General features: G+C 37.7%; 1 protein-coding gene across 3 annotated transcripts in view; it reads left to right on the top strand.

The window, feature by feature from the left end:
• LOC105487015 (neural EGFL like 1) overlaps nucleotides 1-16,401 on the top strand; it is a 934,667-nt gene that overhangs the window by 589,514 nt on the left and 328,752 nt on the right. The window lies entirely within an intron of this gene.

Here is a 16,401-nt window from a genome sequence, read left to right as displayed (position 1 = left end):
GGGCAACTACCTGTACCTTGAGACTATAGGATCTGCAATCATGTTATCAAGGTAGAAAGAAACAACATACATTTTGTGTAACTCTCCTTGTTACTTAGTTTTGTATAGTACCCCGGGCATTTAATTTTCTGATTAAGTCTCTTTGGGATGATCAACATTCTAAGATATTCAAGGCTCTTTACAAAAGGACTCGAAAACATTGTTCTAGATTTAATTTCAAGTAAGTACCCCCTTTCCACAAAACTGAATGAGTCTTTCTTTCTTACATGTGCCTCTTCTCTTTAGCTTTATAATTCTTTTTTCTCTTCTTAAAATGCCCATCTAGAATATCATTAATTGTTTTTACTTGCTGGAATGAATTTATAAATCAAGGCAATCATCATAGAAATTATTGAACAAATATTCATTGTATGCTTATGATGAGCCAGGCACTATGCTAGGCTATCTAACTGGAAAAAGACAAAGGTAATCCAATGATCAGACTATAGTCTGAATGGAACTAAACCTCTCTGAAGCATTTAAAATCATCAATCCTTCCTTTTATTCTGTAAACATTTTATTTCAGAGATGCTCATATTCTCCTGGGTTTCCTTCTGTCTCAGGTACCTCCTTTGATTATTTGATGGATTCTTACTAGTCAGTAAATGCTGTACTGGCTCAACATTTCCTCTCTCTTTTTGTTTGCCTAGGTAATTGTATCCAAATATAATGGATTTAAATGGCATCTATATGCTAATGACTATTAAATTTATATCTTCAGCCCCAACCTCTTCTCTGATTTCTTCAGAGTCACGTAATCAGTCATCTACTTGAAATGTCCACTTGGATCCCTTAAAGGTATCTCAAACCTAGCACAACCAAACAGAATCCTTGATTCCTTCTACACATAGTAGATTTCTCATTTATACTTCTTTCCCATCGTAGACAATGGGATTACCATTGACTAGGATTTGCTCAGATAAAACAATCTAAGTATTTTCTTTGATTTCTCTCTCTCAGATTTGTTATCAACCCATCAACAAGTCTATCATCTCTCCCTTCAGAATATCACAAATTCAGCTATTTCTTATCATTCCCATAACTTTGCTTTAGTTTAACCCATGATCATCTCTCCATGGAATGTTGCCCTAAAAAAAGCTAGATGTAGAATTTTGGAGGCTGTGAATTTGATGGTGAAAAGATGAGACGTTTTAATATGATAACTTCTGTTTTCTCAATAAAATATAAAATGCAGTCACGTATTGAAGAATGAGGTTAGGACAGGTGCTGAAATCACTGAGAAGGATGACCAGAGAAGAGACACTTTAATAAATGAGAGGTTGTAGTGGAAATGGACAGGCTGGGGGAAGTGGCAAAATGAGCTTCAAAGGAGAAAGGGGCTTTGCTGGAGAAAAGGGAACTAGTCTCAAAATGAAAATGGGAAACAAAAAGTATTCATCCTCTTTTTCTGAAGTTCAAAGAATTATAGAGAAAAGTATAGCCTCTGCCTGAGAGGGCGGCAGAAGACCCAATTCTTGACTAAGATGGAAAACTGAAGAGGCTGTTGTAAGAGTTGTTGCTGATAAAAAGAGAATTCTATTATAACCATTAGGTGCGTGGGCTTTGGAGGAAGATACATTGGGTTCATATTCTGGTATTTCTATTTACTAGTTATGTGACCTTGAGCAAGTAACTAAATTTTTTAAAAATTCAGTTTTCTCCACCTGTGAAAGGTGACTGTAAAAGAACATACCTCAACACATAAGTTTATTTCTCTAAACCTCAGTTTCTTTATCTTTAAAGGAGAACTGTAAGGGTACTTACTTCACGTGACTGTAAAAATTAAATGAGATAATACACTTATGGTACTTAGGTTAGTGCTTGGAACATAGTAAGTGCTCAGTAGACATTAGCAATTGTCAATACTATTATTAGCACAATGAAAAATCCACTGAAATTTTTCTCCCTACCATCTTTACTAATATCATTGCATCTCTCTTAGAACCTATGGTGGTTCTTGCTCTGTAATACTTAATAAACATTATGTATATAATACACATATATTTATGCGTATGATAGCCATTTTCTGTCCTTATTTAATGTACTGATTGCCTTTTTAACATATGTTGTATATATTACTATATTTCCCATCATACCTACCACAGGGATGGATCATCTCAATATGTATTTGTTGGAAAAAATAAAAGTCAATAACTCAAACTTTATGATCCAAGATACTGCCATATACATCTACCCACCCAAGTGTGGCATGTGCTCTTGAGTAGGACATTGTCTTTTCATATGTGTCCTGGCCTAGGTGTGACCAGTGGGAAACATTCATGAGACTCAGATCAGTATTCTAATTATGTAGCCTCAAACAGCATGGAATAAATTTCTCTGTAGGTCATTTAACTCTTAACCATAAATAAACTCAGGATCACTTTGTTCCAGAAAAATGGAATAGTACCCTACCACTGCTTGTTGGAGATATGAGCTATCATTACTTTTTTCTCTACTTCTACACATTTGAATCAGTAGGGGATAGATATGGGACAGCGTGGGAATCACAGTCCCACATCTATCTTTGTTCTCTTGAATCAAGTGAACCAAGATAGATGGTTCTTGGTTCTCTGGGACCATCAGACTCCACTGCAGGGCTGGCATCTTCTCACTTCTCAGTTGTAGGAGGAGAAGGTAGAACAAGTGATGCAGAGACCTACTGAGATATTTGCTCTACGGATGATGTAGAAATGGGAAGTTTTGGGGATCACATATGAGTGTGGGAGGTCCAAGAAAAGGAATGGCTTCTGCCTTGCTGGAGCCATGGTCTCTGGCAAACATGAACGAATTTTTATCATACTTGCCATATAGATATTCCTCCTCATAAGGGCAAAAGCTATTACTTGGGTAGAAAAGCAAAGAAATTTAAAGGAATCATTCCCTTCTGAAGTCTGGAGAAGATAAATAAGGACTTTCTCCCATCCTCACTATTCCACTCCCAGAAATGCTACCAATTTTAGATGTACTGTTCATATTGTTTGTAAAAGTAGATTGGCAGTTCTGCTAACATGATTATTAACTGCAGTGTTAAGCAATGTTAAAATAACTTCAAAATTTTGCAAAATCTCTGTCATCAAAATGCTTACCAACAAACATTGATACTAAATTTAGATGTGGGGGTATTAGTTATAATCCTGAAGTGGGAGGGGGAACTTCATAATTCCAATTTAGTTCTAAGAGAAGGAAGAGTGTTTAGGCCCAGAGAAGGTTATGCATAAAGGTCTGATAATGTTTTCTTTGAAGAATGTGTCTCAAACTAGAAAATAAAACCAATTATCTCGTCTAAATTACCTAGAGACATTTATGCTCATCAGTTTGATAAAGGAATGCAGGTAGACACAGAAGCTGTATCTGCAGTCTTGAACCCAACAATAGTGCATTAACAAGATTAGGGCAAGGCAGGGGACTTTTGTGGCCACAAGACACAATATATTGATTGTGTTCTTTTGGCTTAACAAGGTGGACCTTGATATAGTCTTGTCCTGGCCTTTAATATTCTTTTTCTTCAAGTGCCTTTCTAGTGGGGGAATAAAAAGTCTCTTGGATGCACTTAAAACACTTTCCATCACTTACCAAAGTCAGTGCTTACGTTTTAAAGTTTGCAGCCCAGTAGACAGTAGCTACATCCCCAGAGGCTTAAGGGAAACATGTTAAATCAGATCAGCTTGTATCTCAGAGGGAGTGGAAATCTGACACGTAGACAAGTGCCGATTCTTTTGAGTGCATTTCCAGGTTGCACTATGCTGAATTACATAGATGTTTGTTAACCATGATTGTCAAATCTGAAATGACCCATAAGATTAGCAAAGCCGTATAACTATATCAGTCAATTTTATTTTAAAACAGGCTACCAAACATTGAGTTTGTCTCAAGCAATCAAAATAAGATTGTTTTCCTTTCCTTAGTAACAATTCTCCATGGACCAGGAGACTTTAGGAAACATTATTGAAATATTTCATTGTCCATAGGTAGGCTAGCTTCTGGATTATGATCTGTTTTGGGTAGCAGGTATTTGCAAAATATTCACAGTATTTATTAGCTGGTACTATTATAGAATGGCAGCTAGCTCTACTTGATATGTCCATATCAGCTCATGGGCAGAATATTTACCTTAAGTAGAGCCAAAGAACTATTTCACCTGGTTTGGTGCCATATTGTAAGGCAAGGTTAGCTTAAATAGATCTGTTACCTTTTAATGGCTGTTTTGCTATGTAAACTAGCCTAAGCTTAGGCCAAGTACTGTTGCTGGGTCTGCTTGGTCCAGATACTTCAAGAGGCTTCTCTTGACTCAGGTCTTTTTTAAGGCAACAAAGGATAAATTTAAAAATATTTACAAATAATGTACAAGTGTCAGCATAATTTGGCGGTGGTGCTAACTGTAGTCTTTCCTCAGTCAGATATTGGTAGAATGTGTAACTAGGACTGACCAATAGAATGTGTGTGGTTCTCACTTGCCTGTTTTCACATTTCTGCTTATTTCTACCTCAAACAGAATTATGTTTTTTTTTTTTTTTTCATTTCAGCCCTATGCATGCCACGCTGTTTGCTTTCTGCAATAAAGTTAGATATGCTCACGGAAGAGTTCATTCAACTGTGTTTCATCTTTAAAATACAGCCATCTTCTGGCTCCACTGAATTCAATGTCTGTTTCTGTTGTTTTTGCCTAATTGTCTCATTTATAGCTAGATGTTTACTTCCAAGGACGTCTGTTGTTACACCTTGTCCTGTGAGAATAAACCAGTCACATGACCTATTGTTTCTCATTTCCTTATCTGTTAATAGATATGATGGCATTTTCAAATTTTTTCTCACCCTCAGCTCCTAAGTGAGAAAACGTTTAGGGTAAAATGACGAACACGTGAGAAACTGCTTGTCTAAGGTAAGTAAATGATGGTAGCTGCTATAACAGATAAGTTCCAAAACTTCAGGGGGTCCAACACAATACTCTATTATTTATTTCTCATTAACAGCTGATGGTGAGAGTGGTTGTGTGTCACACAGTGACTCAGGAATACAGTCACTTTCTGTGTTGTGGCTCTAACCTCCTCTTGTTTTTCAGAATCCTTACTACTCCATCAGAAGATGGGAAAAGAATAAAAGGTCAAACACAAGAGGTTTTTAGGGACCATCATGAAAGTAGCACCTATCACTTTTGTCTTGCATTGAATTAGCCAGAACTCAGTCCATGGCCACACCAAACAATAAATCAGAAGCTATGTGTGCCCAGGAAGCAGGGGAGGGCACAGATATTGGTAGGCTCTAGCAGCCTCTGCTATACTGCTGTTGTAAATAAAATGCTACATAAATAAAATTAGCTGCATTATTATTTGTAGAAAATAAACCTCTTATGTATTTCTGAAATGGATTCTGGCTGATTCACTGTAAAGATCACTTGTAAGCCTACATGTAAAAATTACTGTGAATATCCAGAGTTTAAAGGATTCTCTAGTTGAGCAAACGCATCCTTTCCAACCATGTCATCACCACTTCTCTCTGGCTTCAATCAAATTAAAGACAGTTGCTTTTTATCTAAGCCTCTGATCCTGCCAGTTTTAAGGAAAATTGAGAAACTGCTTTATGGGTCACTTGGAAGTAGTACAAGGAACTCAATCATTAACTATCTTTTGAGTGGAACTGCTAGTGACATAATAGAATAACACTCTACCTGCGCCTTGGACCTTTCATAATTCTATTACTTACATAACTGATTCCCACTTGTCAATATGACAGTTCCCTTCCTATTGTTAGTGATCATTTTTCCCCCAACTTGGGAATTTGTCCTTTTTAAACTTGCAACAGAGAACTATATGTGGATTCTCTCAGGCTGTGTTTTTGTATCACCCTACTCATTTGAGTTGATGCCGTTTTTTAATGTGGTATGTTCTGAAAGATACTGGGCGGGGATATGGCAAAATTTTAAGCATTTATTCGTATCTATTAACAGTTTAGCTATAATTTTAGATTTTTTTATAAGGAATAATGAACGAATCTAAGGTATACTTCTTGTAGGTAGAATATTAAAATTCCATAAAATGAATACTGTACTTAAATAAGTACATGTGTGGATGAGGAATTTTTCATATCCCTTTGAAGCATAGGCCATTTTTGCAGATGTAACTAAATGAGGTAGAAAATGATTTTGACTTAGCCTCCTAGGTTACTTAAAGCTGGGAAACAATCTTTGGGGTCCAGAGGGCAAACTCTTTGTTTTACAGATAAGAAAACTGAATCTTGGTATCTTCACTTAAGTTACCTCTTTGAAGACTGTATTTGTAGAAGGAAAGCAAATTGTAATGAATTTCTTGGAAGAGGACTTGCTGTCTCTTTACCAAAACAAAGCAAAATGAGCACATGCACATAATATGTGAATGCTATGAGATTAGTGCAAGAGGTAAAGGCTCTAGAACATCTCTGTTTAATTGAAAGATAGTGTGAACCACGTATGTGATTTAAAAGTATTTAGAAGCTGCCTTAAGAAAGGTACTAGACACAGATTAGACACATCTCAGTTCAGACTAGCCACATTTCAAGTGCTCAGCAGCTACCTGTGGTTAGTGGCTACCACAGCCATTGTAAAACTTTCAGTGTAGGTTTAAATTAATGAAAAAATTGGCACGCTCTTTAATCTGCACCCTTAAGCACATAGAGGAGATCTGTGGAGAGGCAGCAGGGTACCCTTAAAATGAAATGGTATTTTCCATTATTTTTTTGTTATGTTGAGCAGCCCAAGTCTGGCTTTTGGTGGAATGCAACACTGTAGCATTTATTAAGCAGACAGGTAGCCGGATCATATAACAGAGGTTGAGAATACCTCATCATTTCTACAGGATAACGTTTCCTGTCTCTGGATGGAGCTTCACCATGAAGTCAGGTATTGAATAGAAATGAGTAGCATTCATTAAACCTCAAATTATACTAAGATAAGACAGTAGAAGAAAAAAGAACACAACAAATCTATAGCATTTACTTTTGTTGCATTTCAAGATCAATTTCATATTAAAAACAGTTCGTAAGAGAGCAGACATAATGATTTTCATAATGATCTGCTCACTGTGCTGATGCTTATTAACTTTAAATAGTGACATGCTCTGCAGGCTCTCTTACAGCCATTAGACAGAGAAGAGCCCATGCATTCTTGAGGATAGGGAAACATGGCAATTTGTGGATAATTTTCTGACACGCTTTAAGCACAGCACTTAGTGGGATCATACTTGAATGCTGAATGTACAAAGAATAAAATCTCAGTGTAGACCAAGATAATTTAGAATTTGGAATAATTTTATAGAAATTGAATTAGCAATACACATCCCCAAACATTATAAATATAAGGACTTTTGAATCTGACACTCTTGGACTCAAATCTCAACTCTGGCACATGCTGTCTGATCTGGGGCAAAGTCTCCTCACTTAGCTCTGAGTTTGCTCTCTTGCCTGAAGAATATTGTCTTCCCATGTTGCCTGTCTTTTCCAGGATGGATACTCTCACATTCATCCAGCACATAGCTGGAGCCAGAGAGATTGTCCGTGGTCTACCTGCCAGCAAGGTGACTGAGTGGTGAAGGTCATGGTTTCTGGAGCTAGACTGCTTGGTAGGAAGTTTGGCTCTTCTACTTAGCTAGTGTGCCATCTTGGGCTAGTCACTTAACCTCTCTGTGCCTCACTTTTACAACTGGGGATAATAATTGTGTCTATCTCCATGGATTGTTTTTAAGATTAAATGGAGTGTACACGCTTAGGGCACATCCTGGCATATAAATTGTTGCCATTAAGTATCTATCTACCTTATGACTCCATGCTTAAGATCTTGCCATGCATCCTTCTTACATGTTACTTTGAGGATGCAATTAGCATTTCTTAGTGGGATACACCGGCCATTCCTAATTTAGTTCTCACCTGCCTCTGTAGCCTCATTTCCTTTTCCCCCACACAAAACCTGTACTTTAGTCAAAGTAAAACTATTCATAATTTTCCAAGTCTTCCCTGCTGTGAAATAGCTTGGTAGTTAAATGCATGGGGCTTTGGAGTCAGTTGCCTGTATTCAAAGCTGGGCTTTAGGGCTTGGCAATTTCTGTGGCCTTGGAAGTTACACAAGCTTCTATGAACCTTCTTCCTCAGGTTATAAGAATGAGAAGAGGAATAAATAAAGTGCTTGGCACAGGACTTGTACACAGTCAATTCTTAGCTGTTGTGTCCTCAGTTGGAAGGAAATATCTTTTCCCTCATTTTTATTTGGCTTTTCCTTGTTGTTCAAAATGAAGTTCAAGTTTTACCACCTTAAGGGAATCTGTTTTCACCTCTACTCTGTGTCCAGAATATCACTGTCTGTCCTGGCGTATATTCACACTGCACTGTACTTGTTAATTTGCTTAATCTGTTTCCCTCACTGGCCTAGGCAGGTGGGCAATGTTTCCTTGTCATCTTTGTGTCCTAAAGCTTAACATGTATGGGTTATTTAATAAATGTTCATTGAGGACAACATGCAATGAAATAGTGGTGAGGATTAAGTGAAATTACCTATTTTGGCTGTTTGGCACATAGTCGGAACTCAGCAATTACAAAATTCCTTTCTCTTAGACTTACCTTTAGGTATTTATGTTATGAAGGGTAAGGTTTTAAGCTTTACTAAGAAAATTAAGAGTCAATGAATAAGGATCCTGCTCAAAGCACAGGCACTTTAGATCCAGTCTCTGTTTGGATGTGTCTTTGGGCACCAGAATAGTGACAGCAATCATCTGGACCACTAGATTCAAATTATTCCATTTAATAAAAATTGTGGGTTTTTTTTTTTTGACTCAAAGAATATTGAAATAATGCAACTATAGTAGAGAAAAGTATGACCATGTACCTGCAAGCCCACTCATATGACAGTAATAACAGCTAATATATATTGAATGTCTATAAGTCAGGCACTGGGCTAAGAACTTTATAGCATGTATCTCATTTAAATCATACCAGTTTTCTATGAAGAAGGCAGAAGTATTGCCTCCATATTATATGTGAGCAAACTGATGTGCAGAAAGGATGTCTGAGGCAATCAGCTATGTAGTTTAGGCTAGAGTGGAGGTTAGATGTCAAGAAAGGGTTTCTGTAACACTGAAATTGTCATGTGTGTAGATATCAGCATTAGCAAACTTGGCGAATGCCAAAGCTTTTCATGTAATGGAAAGAGTTCTAAAGGATACAGATATTTTGAGCATGGACATGGATCAAATTATAGTTATGTAGTACTTAATGATGGAGATGTGTTCTGAGAAATGTGTCCTTAGGTGATTTTGTTGCTATTTGTGCATAATACAGTATACTTAGACAAACCTAGATGGTATAGCATACTACATACCTAGACTCTATGCTATGGCCTATTTTTTTCTAGACTACAAACCTATATAGCATGTTACTGTACTGAATATTTGAGGCAATTATAAAAAAATGGTAATATTTGTCTAAACATATTTGTATTAGTCTATTTTCATGCTGTTGGTAGAGACATACCCGAGACTGGGTAATTTATAAAGAAAAAGAGGTTTAATGGACTCATAGTTCCACGTGGCTGAGGAGACCTCACAATCATGGCAAAAGGCAAAGGGCACACCTTACATGGTGGCAAGCCAGAGAGGAGAAACCTTTATAAAATCATCAGCTCTTGTGAGATGTATTCACTATCATGAGAACAGTATGGGGGAACCGCCCCCATGATTCAGTTATCTCCCATTGGGTCCCTCCCACAACATGTGGAAATTATGGGAGCTACAATTCAAAATGAGATTTGGGTGGGGACACAGCCAAACCATATCAATATCTAAACATAGTAAAAATGCGGTATGAAAGATAAAGAGTGGTACACCTATATAGGGCACTTACCATGACTGGAGCTTGCAGGACTGGAAGTTGCCCTGGGTGAGTCAGTGAGTGAGTGGTTGAGTGAATGTGAAGGCCTGTGACATTGCTGTATACTATGGCAGGCTGTGTATACACTGTACACTTTGGCTACACTAAATTTATTAAAATATTTTTCTTTCTTCATTAGTAAATTAATTAACCTTAGCTTATTGTACCTTTTTTACTTTATAAACCTTTATATTTCAAAATCTTTTTGACTGGTTTGCAATAACTCTTAGCTTAAAAAACACATTGTACTGCTATATAAACTAGTTTCTTTCTTTATATCCTTATTCTATGAGCTTTTGTCTGTTTTTAATTTTTTTTCTTTTTTCTTTTCTTTCTTTTTTCTTTTTTAACCTTTTAAGCTGTTTTGTTTGAAATGAAGACAAAAACACACATATCACACAGGGTCAGAATCATCAACATCACTGTCTTCCACCTCCATCTCTTGTCCCATTAGAGGGTCTTCAGGGGCAATAGCACGCATGGAGCTGTCATCTCCAATGGTAACAATGCTTTATTCTGGAATATCTCCTGAAGGACCTGTGTGTGGTTCTTCATGGTTAACTTTTTAATATATGTAAGTAGGACTGTACGTTAATGATTAAAAACTATAGCACGGTAAAGACATAAACCAGTAACAGAGCCGTTTATCACTATCAACTATTATGTACTGTGTATAATTGTATGTGCTATACTGTTATATGATTGGCAGCACAGTAGGTTTGTTTAGACCAGCATCACCACAAACATGTGAGTGACGCACTGGGCTATGACATTATGACCAATAGGAATTTCAGCTTCATTATAATTTTTCAGCTTCATTATAATTTTCTTTTTATTTTTTTGAGATGGAGTCTTGCTGTTTCCCAGGCTGGAGTGCAGTGGCGTGATCTCGGCTCACTGCAAGCTCCACCTCCTGGGTTCACGCCATTCTCCTGCCTCAACCTCCCAAGTAGCTGGGACTACAGGCGCCAGCCACCACACCTGGCTAATTTTTTGTATTTTTAGTAGAGACAGGGTTTCACCATGTTAGCCAGGATGGTCTCGATCTCCTGACCTCGTGATCCGCCTGTCTCAGTCTCCTAAAGTGCTGGGATTACAGGCGTGAGCCACCACGCCCGGCCTTCATTATAATCTTTTGGGACCATCATTGTATATGCAATCCATCATATGGATGGTGGAGGAAGCATTCTCTGAAGAGATGGAGGTATAGGGAAATTTCATTCCCGTCGGCGGAAGTTTTAAAAATTATAGCTAAAATCTCTGGTACAAAAAGGAGGAGGAGGTCAGGTGCAGTGGCTCACGCCTGTAATTCCAGCACTTTGGGAGGCCAAAGGCTGGTGTATGGCTTGAGCTCAGGAGTTCAAGACCAATCTGAGCAACATGGCAAAACTCTGTCTCTATCAAAATACAAAAAATTAGCTGGGCGTGGTGACATGTACCCTGTGGTCCCAACTACTCTGGAGGCTGATGTGGGAGGATCGCTTGAGCCAGGAGGTCGAAGCTGCGGTGAGCTATGATCATGCCACTGCACTCCAGCCTGAGTGACAGTGAGACCCTGTCTTAAAAAAAAGAAAAGAAAAGAAACAATAAAACAAAACAAAAGCAGAAGGAGAGAAGTGTAGTATCTGGCTGTAAGTTTGAATTGAGATGGATACAGGGATGGACTGCATTTTGCGTGATGGCAAGAAATCAGAGGTTTGTGGCCACTGTTTAGATTAGTCTCAACCTTCAAATGGTGGTGCCTGAGGTAGAGTCTGGGGAATGATAGCTGTAGAAATTGGATTACAGAGAATTGAGGAGAAAGTAGCTGGTGAGGCAGCAAGGACAGCTAAAATGGAGAATAGGACATCTGTTACTTTTTGCTACTCAGCATTGTTTTACCCTGCTGCTAAATGTTTCTTGATTTCCTTCTGGGAACCACCCCGCCCTCTTTCAGTCCATATGGACTTAGCATTGGAACTCATAACTTTTCTTTAAGACCGTTATAACAGTGCATTTTCCTGGTCACAGGGATTGGTTCAGGATTTGTCCTGTTACATAAGCCAATCAAAATAGGTCTTTTTTTGTTTTTTATCCTGGTAATATTGGAAAATGAGTCTCAGTTTTCTACTGTGGGAGGGAATCTGGAAGAACATGATGACAGGGCAGAGGCTGTCTGAGGATGAAGCCAACAAAGAGAATTGCATGGAGGGATAAGGTTGAACCAGATCCTGATAATACTGTTGCTGGGGGCCTCTATACCCAGCCCTACCTGAAGTCAGGACCACCCCCTAGTTTTGCTTAACCTCATTTAATCAGTTTCTGTCATTTTTTAACAAAGCACTAACTGCTCGTAGGGTAACTCAGCTTCTATGTGAAGAAAAGCAGTAAGAATCCTTCATATCCTAATGGGAAAATCATTGTATTTTTATGAGGGTGAGATATATTTGGTGTAGAGATTATGCAAATCTGGTGATCAAGGTTCTTATTATTAAGCCAAAGGGAAGACAGTGTTTTAGATGGAAGAATAATTAGTAGGTTTGACTACAAAACTTATGCATTTTTCCCTCAGGCATGACCACATTATAATCAATTTCAACAGATATATTCTTGAATGAAGGTTTTTTTTTTTTTTCTTATTCACTAAAACAGTTACTTATTGTATGAATGCATATGTGGGCTTTTTAGATGCTTTTCTCCTCTCCATTCTACTCGGGGGCCTTTCAATTTAGGGCTGTGAAACAGCCACCACTTTGTATCATTTACACCGTCCTCAAAACCTGCAGGCCTCTTCCTTGCTCCTGGCTGTCGGAATTGAAATATCTTTTTCCTCTTCTTCAGAATGGTGTTTTGATTTCTTATCAGCTGCCAGCTGGACTTGAAGCCCTATAGCCTAATCATCCAGATAGATAGGGGAAGTCGTCATATTTTGTCTCTGGCTGATAGGAATTTAGAACACAAACAAACTCAAAGGAGTCACCCTTTGGGTAAGATTAAACCAGTGACTCTAATTCAGATCGTTCCATAAATTGTATTATCTTGAGCAAAACACTCTAGTCCTTGATATTGCAGACTGTAAATGTTGGGAATAGGGAGAAATAAATGAATCCCAAACCTTTTTATATTATGATACACATAGAAATTATAATGTTTGATAGGCACATGGAAATAAATAGATGAGGCTTCTCACTGCTAAAGGTGGCCAGGCTGGTTTGAGGGGATCAGTAGCTCAGCATACCTTACCCTATTCTTGGCACTCTGGTTGGGAAGCTCCTGAATTTGTAAGCCATATGGACTGGGTTTTGATCCTGGCTCAGTCACTAAGCCCCACTATGTTCTTGGGGCATTCTCCTTTCCTTTTGAGTCCTCAGTTCTGAATGCTTAAATGAGAAATCTGAGGTCTAGTTCAAATGTAAATGCCATTTATCAGGCATATAGAAAAAAGCACTATCATATGTAAAAATGCAGGTTTTTGAGATATACTGAAACCTTAAGCATGAAAGCATCTATAAGAGTTTACTACTTATATCTGTTTAATTACTGCAAAGGGGTCTTATGTTTTTAAAAACAGCATGCCTACATTATTTAGATACCTGTGTGACAGTATATGATAGACAGTGTGAGGGTCTGACTTAAGTACCCAGAGATTAGTCACAGAATTTCTGAGCTGAGGGTGTTTAGGTCCTCTATTCCCCCAATATAAAAGGAGACTCTTTAAAAAATCATCATTGTACAGTTACATAGAACATCATACAAATACACAATTGAAGATCCAAACATATAAATCCATAATCTTATACATTATTAACTAGCCTAACCCTCCTTAGTCAAATATAATCACACGAAGTTAGAGACAATTTAGTTCCAGTAACATCTACACTTTTTCCCAACCCCCACCCGCCATCAAGAGCAAGTGCTGACCACTTTCATGGGACAGGGCAGCACTAGATCCAGGAATATTTAGGGACAAATGATCAGGATATATGGAAGCTGAAGTTACCACCAGGCAGTGCTCATTCTGGTGGGCAAATCCAGGGTCCAAGAGAATCAATAATTAATGATCATAGTCTAGGTAAACTTTGGCAATTATTTGAGGAGGTTCAAGGTGATGAAATAGATCACCATGAAGAAGACTATGGAGTTGGAAATATTCAGTGAACCAAGCAGATTTTGGCTTTAAGATGGTCTATACGTGAGTAGTTGTGTTACATACACTAAGATGAAGTTCTGGAACAACTTCAAGGATAGAGCTTCAGACTACTGGAAAATCAAGGGCAAGAACAAGATTAATGTTCAGGAAAGAACAGGGTTGTGTTCATTGAATGCACACATGCACACACAGAAATTAATGGATATATATGGAGTGTTTACATGCTAGGCTCTTTATCACTTGTTTACACACGCTACTCCATTTAATTTTTTGCTAAATCTCCAAAGGACATTCATCGTTCTATTTATATATGAGGCAACAGAGACTTAGTAGCTACCAATAGTCACACAATTAGTAAATGGCAGAAACAAGATTTGAGCTCAGGCCTGACTTCAAAGTTCATTTTCTTTTCACTGGCATGTTAGAGAGGCTAGATAACTATGACCTTGGGAACAGGGACCAAGGAAGAAACACTGAGTAAGATGGGTAGATCCAATTGGTTTTTCTACTGTAACACTGGTTGGGGGGCAGGTATACCTGTGCCTTAGGTCAGGTTTGATCCATGGAATGGGATACAAAATGGAGCTAGATAAGGGATCCAGAAGCACAGACCAGAGACTTGACACCAAGTTGTGCCCGACACTCCCGTTTGACCATACATGATTTTCTTTCAAATCTGATGCAGCTAAAGGAAGATATTTTCATCTGAAAAATTATGGCATGTTATACTTTTTAGGATAGCAGTTTGAACCTCAACATGAGCCCAGGTATGTTTTGATATCCTTTGCTAAATTTAGTCAAAAGCGATCAAGTCCTTCTGTAATAAATTTATAATTGGGAATTAATCAGAAATGGAACTAAAATGGAAGCTTCTCATACCCTGATCAAACGTGGAGTTTGAGGTTTTGCTTTCATTTATGTGTTCAATCTTTTAGTGGAGCTATCAAAAGAAGGAAAACACTCAGGATAAGTAAGAAGGTAGTTAAGAATGACACAAAAGTCTTGAGTTATTAGATTCTAATCTCTTCGAAGGCAGCTTTCTATTACTTAAACTTAAACATGGTTTTGCATTCTGTGGCCTCTCAGCACCTATCCCTGATTAATAACTTTACAACTTAGTAATTCATGGTCTTGGAGTGTCCAACCACTAATAGTTGAAGTAGCCTAGTCTATACTTTAGTTTGAAGTATTTATAGTTGAGTAAATTTATAAAATTTACATTGTTGTAAGTAATCAAATGTCTCTGTGGTTAAGGGCTATCAAGAAATGATGTGAAACCCCTCATTTGTAGACAACCAGGTGTTTTAGAGCTAGAATGACCTTTGGGGATCACCTCTCCTATTTAAAGGTCAGGATGTCCTGGGGAAAGAACATACCTATAACCTCTTAATGAAAGAGTGAGGCTGAGAACCCAAGTTGTTTAATTCTTGGAAATCTTTTCTTTATTCCATGATGTCTTTCTAGACTATTTTGTTAGTTTCACGGCTATTTTTATCTGTGTCTATATACTACTGTATATACTAATACTATAGTGATAGAGTGGTAATTATGATTTACATAGCAATTTGCCTATTCTCAAAGTAATTTCCACTGTGTCATTTTCCAGTGTTTCTAAGAATAACCTTTTAGGTAAATACTGTCCTCAACCTTGTTTATAGATGATGAAACTGGGATTAAAGAGGGGAAGTAGTGAGCTCAAGGTCATACTACAAAGACATACTAGAGCTCAGATTCAAATGCAGATTCTCTGAATATGGAATATATTATTCTTCCAATGTATTGATCATAAAGGCAACCATATATGTTAATCCAACTTGTAACACTTTTGGGAGTGAGCTATTAATGGTTCCATTGGCAAGACAATCAGTTCCATATTAGACAAACTGGGATAGAACATGTGACCATTCTATAATGTACTCTATAATATTTAGTCAGCCAAGAATATATCAGATGTCTAAAGGCAGGGATGTGATTGTTATAACAAAACAAAAAAACGCAGCTTCTGCCATTGTAGAGATTATAATTTTGTGAGGGCTATAAACAAGCAAATCAAGGCAATGACAATGTAGTATGGATATACTCTAATGGAGGAAAGAGGAACTTCAACCTCTTACTTTAAATTTGAAGGACTAGGAAGGTTTGAACAAGACATTTTTAAGTTGACAACTGAGAGATAAAAACAAAGTCAGAGGTTAGCGAACGGAGATGTGGTGAAAAAGAGAAAGATAATCCATGTAAAGGAACAATGTGGATCAGTTGCAGGGAAGAGCATAGCATGTATATGGAGCTTACTTCCTCTCTATATGCCTGGTCATTCAATTATCAAAATTGCCTGAAAAATATAAGCG

The sequence above is a fragment of the Macaca nemestrina genome, chromosome 12 (assembly GCF_043159975.1).
Source record: "Macaca nemestrina isolate mMacNem1 chromosome 12, mMacNem.hap1, whole genome shotgun sequence".
Classification (NCBI taxonomy): domain Eukaryota; kingdom Metazoa; phylum Chordata; class Mammalia; order Primates; family Cercopithecidae; genus Macaca; species Macaca nemestrina.
This window is presented reverse-complemented; position numbering and strand designations above follow the sequence as displayed.